The sequence below is a fragment of the Pangasianodon hypophthalmus genome, chromosome 2 (genome assembly GCF_027358585.1).
Source record: "Pangasianodon hypophthalmus isolate fPanHyp1 chromosome 2, fPanHyp1.pri, whole genome shotgun sequence".
Lineage (NCBI taxonomy): Eukaryota > Metazoa > Chordata > Actinopteri > Siluriformes > Pangasiidae > Pangasianodon > Pangasianodon hypophthalmus.
Genome location: NC_069711.1, coordinates 34,512,674 through 34,522,676, shown reverse-complemented (window position 1 = coordinate 34,522,676; position 10,003 = coordinate 34,512,674). Strand labels below are relative to the sequence as shown.

The 10,003-nt window shown below is 41.8% G+C and overlaps 1 long non-coding RNA gene across 1 annotated transcript; it reads left to right on the top strand.

The window, feature by feature from the left end:
* Window positions 1–9,747, top strand: LOC113523654 (uncharacterized). The gene is made up of 2 exons (XR_004579367.2): window positions 1–601; window positions 7,594–9,747. It is a non-coding gene; the product is annotated as an uncharacterized LOC113523654 (long non-coding RNA).
* Window positions 9,748–10,003: the final 256 nt, after the last annotated feature.

Here is a 10,003-nt window from a genome sequence, read left to right as displayed (position 1 = left end):
CCAGATCCGTCCAGACACAATTCAAATCAGTGGGATTTGTCTCGATCTGGCTCCCCTGCATCATCATCATCATCATCATCACCATCATCATCATCATCATCATTATTCCCGGCGCGCGGGTGAGGTCGCTCTGTCTGAAGGCGCGCGCTGCGCACACGCACACGCCAAAAACACACAGACAACAAGGCAACTGCGCACTGGAGCGTCTGCACATGGATCCTTCTCTTCCTTATTCCTTTCCTTTCTTTCCTGGATGGATGACAGTGCATGCACGCTCTCTCTCTCTCTCTCTCTCTCTCTCTCTCTCTGTCTGTCTTTTTTTGGGAATGTTGCAACCGGTCCCTGTGGATGCTGTTTCTTAATTCACACTCCAATAAGGATGGAGGGACAGACAGACCCAGACCCGGAGAGACAGAGAGAGACAGAGAGAGAGGGGGACAGAGAGAAAGAGAAAGAGAGAGAGAGAGACAGAGAGAGAGAGAGAGATGGGCGGATGATCACAAGGAGCTGTAACTTCACACAATATTTTATTTCCGTCTCCACTTCCTTTTGTTTCCGCACCGGAGCGCGCATGAAGGAGCGCGCACACGCGGACAGACAGGTAATACCTTTATAAAAAAGTGATCTCAGTGGGGTTTGTTTTTTAAAACCCATGTTTGCTGATGTGTGTGTGTGTGTGTGTGTGTGAGAGAGTGAGAGAGAGAGAGACAGAGAGAGAGAGAGAGAGAGAGTGTGTGTGTCTGAGGCTGGGGCTTTGCGGGCAAGCTGAGTGAATCTGTTTCTCCATCAACTGGCCTACAAAGTCCCAGTTTCCGGCGCATTGTTGACCTGCGGCACTTCAGCAGCGCCTGACCTTCACCTGGACGAGAAAAAAGAGCCAAAAATACACACACACACACACACACACACACACACACACACACACACGCTTGTGTTTCTGACCTGCGACTTTCCTTGCACTTTGACACTCTGGCATCAGATCTGATCAGCATGGTGATGTGTGAACTGCTAAACTGCTGAGTTCTTTTTATTATTATTTGTTAAATGATTCTGATTATTTTTATTATTTAAAAATCTATTTTAACTCGCAGACATTCAGCTTTATTTATATCTCCAGATTCCTGAGCACGTTTCTCTCGGATTGCGTCAGCTCAGAGCTGGAACAGAGAATGAGTGGAACTCGGACATGTCTTTATCTTACAGCAGCAGCAAAACCCTCGACATTCAGCCTTTCAGGATCAGATCAGATGAGATCAGATGAGATCAGATGAGATCAGACAGTAAGGGAAAAGGGGACCAACATGTCTGACTTGATTAAAGTCCTGACTGAAGTTTTGGGAAGCTGTAGTGCTGCTTTTCCTGCGTCAGTTCCGAGCTTTCCAGCACTCATGTGTCCTCATTTCTCAGCACCAGGGTGTGATTAGCACTAATTCCACACAATCAGGATAAATTAGTTTTTGAATTTAACCAAATTAAACCGACTTAATGACCTCATTTCACTTCTCCATACAAACTTCTAGTTCAATCATTAAACCGCAACAAACATTTATATGAAATATTACAGTTTAATGATACAGTAACAATAATCTGTATTTTTCTAACAACATAAACCTGCCAATAAATATATATGTTTCTGTATATTAGTCATATTTAAATAATAAAAACAAAGAAAAACTACAACAGCCCTAATTATGTGACTTAATCATAATCACTAGTTTATTTATAAACAACAGAAGCGTATAAATAAATGAAGTTTGTTATATTAAAAGTGATATGTTAAGATAAAAATGTAAATTATGTAAGTTATTAGAATTTAAAATGTCCACAATAGACAATAAAAACTTTCTATATTCATATTTATAACAATATCAGCCTGTTAATAAAAGATGTGAAAGTTATAGTAAAATAATTTTTTTAATAATTGTTTTGTGAAGCTGCTCAGATGCTGTTAATATTTACAGGAATTAAATTAAGATGACGTTAATCAGGTCATAACAGAGGGCTGTGATGAATGAATGAATGAATGAATGAATGAAGGTGTTAAAAGTTAAAGTTTTGAATTTAAAGTGAAAAAATGTTGAAATAAATGATTTTTTTTTTATTTAGATGATGATCAGGAAATAAACGCAGTGCACTTCTGTACTAAAATATAGTGAAAATTGCAGCAGTGTTGCACAAAGTCTCCTGAAATAATAAGGAATAAGTTCTAAGTTAATAAAATAAATAATAAATAATAAGGAATGAGTTATAGGTTAATAAAATAAATAATAAATAATAAGGAATGAGTTATAGGTTAATAAAATAAATAGTAAATAATAAGGAATGAGTTATAGGTTAATAAAATAAATAATAAATAATAAGGAATGAGTTATAGGTTAATAAAATAAATAGTAAATAATAAGGAATGAGTTATAGGTTAATAAATAAGGGGAAAAAATGGAGAAAAATCCTTCATTAGCAAGAAAGTCTCATGAGTTTATATTCAGACTGTAAAAGAAATGATACGTCTGTGTTTAAAACAGTTAACTCATTAATGACTGAGTACAGATTTAAACATAAAGGCGTATAATTTGAGAAATTACTGCAACAGATTACAGATTATTGGATTAGAATATTATTAAACAGCGAGTAATATTTGAACATTTTAATTAGAGCTAAATGGTTTTATTAAAACTGACATTTATTTTAAAAAATAAAGTAACTGGACTGAACCAGTGAGAATACAATGCTGGGGGTTTGTTTCATTCGGATACGAGCGAGTTTCAGAAGTCCAGTCGTGACCCTGTACAGATGACGTGTTGGGTGAGGCGTGGCTGTGTGGAGCAGAGGATTGTGGGAAATCCGATGCTGAAACCTTTGAGTTTAGCTGATTGTTCGCATCAGAGTGAAGACGTCTTGATGTTTATCGCAGAAATCGGACGAGTGCGCTGAGAAACGTGCTCCTGAGCTACGCCTTCGCGTCCTGTTCAGCTGTTTCATACGCTTTATTTCGCTCGCGTGTTTATTCGTATATTTACACGTTTGCGTGTAAAACTTCCACTGTGTAGCGATGAACGATAATTAAAGATAATAGCGATTAAAGATTAAAGATACAGTACATGTATGATAGTGTAGTCAGTGTGATACGTGAGGAATAAACCACTCCGCGTTGTGCTTTTACAGGAAAACAATCAACAACGCTGTGATGTGATGAAGCGGTGTTACTGTCACCACTCCAACGTTGATTACTTTCCTATTACAGCATGTCCCGGAGTGTTTTATTCCTCTGACACTACAGCGATTTTTTTTTTAACAAAGTGTGTGTGAAAGTGAAATGGATTTGTTTAGCTTTTATGGAAGGAGTCTCCAGTGTCAGAGGTAACGCTGTAACGTTACGTTTTCCGACGTCTTCAGGACAGACGACACGGCACGAGCTTCTCAGAGACTTTTCACTGGATGAAAGAAACTTAAATAACAGGGAGGATGGAATTGTAATGATGCCTGAGCAAAAGTTTTGGCACCGTAGTCATTTATCTTGAATCCAACGCCGTGACTCAGCTACTGAGCCGCGTTAGCGCAAGTCCGGACCAAACCCGTCGTCTCTACATCGCCAGCTGCTCGTGTTTTAGACACAGCTCAGGCGTGTTGTGTGAAGCGGATCGGGCTGTTAGCCGCGCGTTAGCCGCGCGTTAGCCACGTGTTGGCTCGGGATGATTCAGGTGTTATGCGATGCTTTAAGAATCTCGTATTTAGTGCAGTGTTTCTAAATGAATAATTCTCTATAGATGATCATTAAAGAGTGAAAAGTGATTTAAGGTTTCGTCGTTGACGCGCGTGTTCCCGCACACACCGCTCTGTCCAATCAGCAGTGATTCTCATTCCATATAAATAAAGTTTTATAGAGCTTTTAGCAAAGACAAACACATCTCACTGCAGCTAGTGTGTTAGCTCAAGCTGTTTTTATTAGCGTGTTGTTTTTATGCACTGAAATATAATGTCACTTCAGGACACACACACACACACACACACACACACACACCTATAAACCTGCTGATTTGACATCGTGTTGCTCGTCACTGCCTGTTAATTCAGTTTATTTAAGCTCGATAGTTTACTGTTTTTAGTCTAACGACACTTGGCTTACTGACCTGAGATGTGACTCATGAGAGTCAGGAATAAATCACTGTGTGTGTGTGTGTGTGTGTGTGTGTGCTGTCATTGTAAAATAATCAGCAACGGGGTGATGTGATTGAGCGGAGTTACTGTTAGCACCCAGGAGTGGATTATTTTCCTGTAACAGCACGACCCCAAGAGTTTTATTCCTCTCATGCAACAGCAATTTAACACCGATTACGATTTACTTATTAAAGAACGACGCGTCATACTTTTTATCTGGTTTTATCACGCGATACGGATTGTCACTTACGTTACAGCAGCTATAAATAGTCGCTTCCTCACCAGCCTCTCTTTCCTTCTCTAAGACAAAAAAAAACGCAGCTTGTCACGTTACAGCTTTACCTCTGACACTGGAGACTCCTTCCATAAATATTAAATAAACTTACAGAAAACTTCACCGTGTCAATGTTTTTAATCCGTTTATCATCAGTGGAGCGTCTGCTGTACGATTACCTGTGAATGCGCTGTTGCTATAGAAACGATAACGCATTAATATAAACCTGCGCTACTGTCAGAGCTGCTGTTGTAGAGAATTAATCAACACCTTCTGACCAATCAGGATGCAGAACTCGGCAGCAGAGTGTGCTGTGATGTGATGTGATCTTGTTTCATTTGAGCTTTAGATGCGTATGTTTTTAGCACGCGGTTAAATAAAAACGCTGATGTAAACACACACTGCTTTCCTTCTGCGGCTGTGTTTGTGGAATTCCGGACATGTTTATCGTTTCAACATGAGCTCAAACGCCAGAAATGGCCGCGTTTACTCCGCTGAACCTGTTCACCCTTTTTTAAAGACCTTATACCCTAACAGCTTACAGCCTCAACTTTGACTCAAGCCAGGATTTCTCCGATGAAGCGTGAAGCAGTGTTCATGTTCGGTGAACAGAATTATGGGAAATCATTTACATGTGTCGAGAATGAGGAATGTTTGAGGATTATACCTGATTATCAGCACATGCTTAATATGAATTATTATGACATTTTTTAAATTTTTTTATTTCTTTCTAGTGATGCTAAAAGCTAGCTTACACACAGAGACGCTGTGCCTGTGACGACGTACGTAAATTTTCCTAAAATACAGCGCTGTGCTTTGTTTTATTGATCTGTGTGGTAAAAAAAAAAACAGTGTGATTAGCTGCCTCGTGAACTCGGTAACCCCGTGAAGCTCGACGTTCAGCAGAACGAAAGCAATGTGCTTTGAAACTTTACGAGCCTCGTAAAAAGTCAGACGTGGACGCTCAGCAGGGAGGACGAGAAACGAGCGGCGTTCGCTTCAAACGCACCCAAAACTGTGACGTGGAGATAGAAAGGTGAATTGGGAGTCGTGTGTGTGTGTGTGTGTGTGTGTGACGACGTTGTGAACGAGGCAGCAAGAAAAATGAGGGACTTTTAGGGGCAGCTGTGTTCTGCTAACTCAGTCATAATGCCCCTGAAAATCCTTATTGCTCTTGCAATGCTCAGCGATGATCTCGTCAGGAAAGCCTGTGCTCCGGAATCGTACACAGCAGGATTTCAGGATTCTGGGATTCCGGATTCGGTGTGTGACTGTAATAGGAGATGTTCGAGGCAGTTAAATGTTTCCCGTGTGTGTGTGTGTGTGTGTGTGTGTGTGTGTGTGTCGTCCTCATTCAGGCCCATGATTCATCTCCTCATGTTAGCTATCTCATTTTCTTACTCATTTCTCTCTCCCTCTCTCTCTGTCTGTCTGTCACTGTCTCTCTCTCTCTGTCCGTCTCTCTGTCTGTCTCTCCCTCTGTCTGTCTGTCTCTCTCTGTCCGTCTGTCTCTCTGTCTGTCTCTCTCTGTCTTTCTCTCCCTGTCTGTCTGTCTGTCCCTCTGTCTGTCTGTCTCTCTCTGTCTGTCTCTCCCTCTGTTTGTCTGTCTCTCTCTCTCTGTCTCTCTCTCTCTGTCCGTCTGTCTCTCTCTGTCTTTCTCTCCCTGTCTGTCTCTCCTTCTTTTTCTGTCTCTCCATACCTCTCTCTCACTCTCTCCATCTCTGTGTCTCCCTCTTTCTGTCTGTCTCCCCTTGTCTCCCTGTCTCTTCCTCTATCTGTGTGTGTGTGTGTGTGTGTGTGTGTGTGTGTGTGTGTGTGTGTGAGCATTTTGGGAATGTGAATGGGGGAATACCAGACTGATCTCCAGCTTTGTCTCTCCAACACATATAAAGCTATTCTGCCTCTGGACAGAGAGAGAGAGAGAAGCAGAGAGGTAGATAGATAGAGAGAGAGAGAGAGAGAGAGACAGAAAAAGAGAGAGACAGAGAGAGAGAGAGAGAGGGATAGAGTCTGATCCAGTGAAGTGTGTGTGTGTGTGTGTGTGTGTGTGTGTGTGTGTGTGTGGATCGTGGATGACTCAGGCTCATGCTCTTTTCTGTACAGAGAAAAAAAGGGGAAGACTGACTCATCCAAACATGTGGAATCTCATACGCTGATCACATGACCGAGCCTTCTCCGCTTCTGATTGGTCCCTGCGCTGGATCGAGATCAAGCAGACCCTCGTCTTTTTTTCTTTCTCCCTACATTCTTCATTAACAATAATTCAGCACGGGTTACTTTACGGAGGATGAACAGGAGCGAAACGTTAGACACGAGCGTTCTTTCCTCTGGAGGAAAACCTTTCCAGAAGTTTACCGGCTTGTGTGTGCACAGATCTCTCGTTTAGAGTTCAGATTCGCTCCAGAATTATAAAAAAATGACTGTGACATATTCGGCCTCTGTGTCTCCTCGTATTTACACTCCAGTGAAACATTAAGAGCTCCTAAACACTCGCTGGGCATAAAAATGTGCACAATAAGTTCTAAGAAGTTCTGGTTTTGTTCAAATAATACCTTTTTCTTTAGAATAATACTTTAATTAAAGGTTAGATTTCTCTCAAACTTAGCGATGAAGCTAATTATTCACATTTTTAGTGTATTTTTAATCCATCGTTAGCAAGGGTGCCAATAATTCTGGAGCTGAGTGTATAAGGGGTCTGTAGGTTGATGATATGGTGCTTGTAGAGTGTAGATGTGATTAAATACACGTCCGTAGTGTGGCAGGAATCGTGTTAGAGACGTGGAGACGGACACAGCGTGATGTTTACTCCCCAACAAACCAGAGGCCGCTTGTTTTTCAGAAACACGTCTGTTTTGCTCTTATTCTCCGTTTTCGTCAGACGTTTTCACAATAAAGACGCATCCGAGTACTTTGTCTGAGTAATGATGGGAACTGCGGTTCTTCGCAGCGTAGACGATTCAGATAACTCAGTTTTTACTTAAAACAAAGTTTAGATTAAAACTTTAAAAATGTGTTTTTGGACTTCATTATAACAAAAAAAAAAAAAAAAAAAAAAAAAGGTTTGCTATGTTTAGGGATGATTTATGATCTTCCTGAGCTTTAAAAACACCCCAGGCACGGAGGAAATGGTTATGAAGGAAAACATTATTTTTTTTTCTTTGCAGAATGACAGAGTGGATAAGAACAAGCACGGGATTTTGTCCCGTGCTCGAGTCGGCGAACACACTCGAGACGAACCGGTGGAGATTCCACCGAGCGGAGCGATGGGGGTTCATGAGTCATCGATGGATTGGAACACGCCCTGCAAACGCACGGCAGGTACAAACTCCAGGCTCTCCTCCTCCGGCCGTTTGGGTGTGGGACGATCAGCGCTGAGGAGGGAAAAAAAATGGAGAGGAGTAAACATAACTGACAAAGGCAGGGGTGAACGAGTGCAGTCCCCTCCCTCCTTCTCTCTCTCGCTTTCCCCTGCACACTCCTCCACTCCTTCTGGAGCCCCTCGAGTGAAAAACCGACCCAACCTGCTCCGTGCAGAGGCTCGTTCGTGGAAACCTCGTCCGACGGCCTCTTGTGCAAATACGAGAGGTTACATCGCGTTTGTTGTGGTCGTTTTTTTTGTTGTTTTTTTTTCTCCCTCGGGCGTTGTCCTGCTATAACGCTCAGAACCTTCGACACTTTGTCGCTAAAAGGTGCTGATATTTATTTTACATGCCACAGCGATGTTTTTTTTTTCTGCTCCCGCTTCTAGAAGTGACCTCATTTCATTTCGGGAGCCGTCGCTGAGGCCTGCAGCGTCCGCTCACATCAACACTCGGGTGGAATCTCGCAGCGTGAAGCGATTTGGAGCTCTCAGAGCGTCCGGCACGGCAGCAAACAGGCTTTTGTGTGTTAGTGTTGCACAACGTGCCTGAATATGGGAGTGCAGGCTGCGTAAACAGTGCGCGCTTGGCTCCAGGGAGTGTGTGCTTTCACCACCCTCGCCTCACACTCCACTTCACCCTGACCACCACGCCATTCATGCACTTTAACTGCACACTTAAAATAGTGCTAACAACCAGCGAGCATTTTTGACTACAGCGGTTTAACACGTGCAGTCAATTACTCGTCTAATACACACTTTGGATGCAGCAGTTCTGTTTTTTTTTTGCAGACTGACTACGATTACTACATTTGTTGGTACTTTTGAGTAACTTACTTAGCATTAATGAATCACGGCTATTACAGAACCTTTTATTTAGCTCGGTTTATGTTAGGTGTGTCACGTGAACTCCTCGTGCTGAGTTTTATGTTTTAGATGTTTGATACAGCACGAGAATGCAGACCGACCCAGGGAGTGACACGGAAGGGAAGTGGGCGTGTCTCAGTGCTCGCAGACGTGAAATGATCTCGGTCACATGTGACAGTTTCTCTGCACGCTTGCTTCACTGCTCTACGCTCGTGAATACTTTTGTGTTTGCACAATTCAGGGCACGTTGCGCTCAAAACGTATGAAATCTGAACTAACCTTGATCGCTCGCGTACTTCGTCTGTAACCTTTCATTAAAGTGCATGGACACGTGTCATATGGGTAATACGAAGGAGTACTGAAGCTTAGTGGTGGATTTTGTATGGAATAGTGGTTAAAGCTGTGTATACACTGTTGCTAGGCAACTGGAAATATTAGCTAGCGAATGAGTCATGACTTAGCTAGCTAGTTTATGGCGTCTATATGTGCGACGGCAGCGAAAACGAGTCAAAAAATATCAACATTTCCAGTAAAATTACTAATAAAGTACTTTGTACGGCTAAAACGACACTGTACTTACACTTAGCATCGACCGCTGACCAAACATCTGCGTTACTGAGACACGTGAAAGTTTTTATGGAGTAAAAAAAAACACATGAATAGAACAAGAGTGGTCATTTATGTGGAATCTTCTGACACACGACTGCATTCAAAGCCTTTGAAGTTTTTTTTTTTTTTTTTTTTTTTAAGGAGAATCTCTCTCATAAATCTTAATGCCCTGAATTGTCACATGGTTCCCGTGTGTCTGAACGACACACTCTTCAAAACAACAACTTCTCGTCACATCAGCGGGAGATATTTTAAGGCTGTTCTGGGTGGAACTTCCCTTCAGGCTATGACGATTGAGATGGTCTTTAGTAACATGACGTGTTGTGCAACAAGTTAATAAATCTCACTTCGTGCAACGTATCTATTAAAACGGCTCTTTAAAGCACAGGAGGATTTTAGCCTCGGGGATTTCATATCGGAGGAGCAGAACCCTGAGATTTCTGTGCTGCAGAAAGCTCGAAACTCTAAGCTGCTTTCACATTTTTTTTAAAAAAAAAAGAAAAAAAATCGCTGGCCAGGACTGATATGAAAACAAAAGCCCACATGCTCACATGACCTGCACACCGTAACCATGACAACACTCTTACCAGTCCTAGCTAAGTTAAAGTGGGATATACAAAAAAAAAAATATACACAATATTCTTATTTTTGGTTACGTTGCAACGTTGGAATATTGCCAATTATTCAACATTATCTGTAAAATCTGACATTGACTCATCACTAAGACTCATTTTTCATCA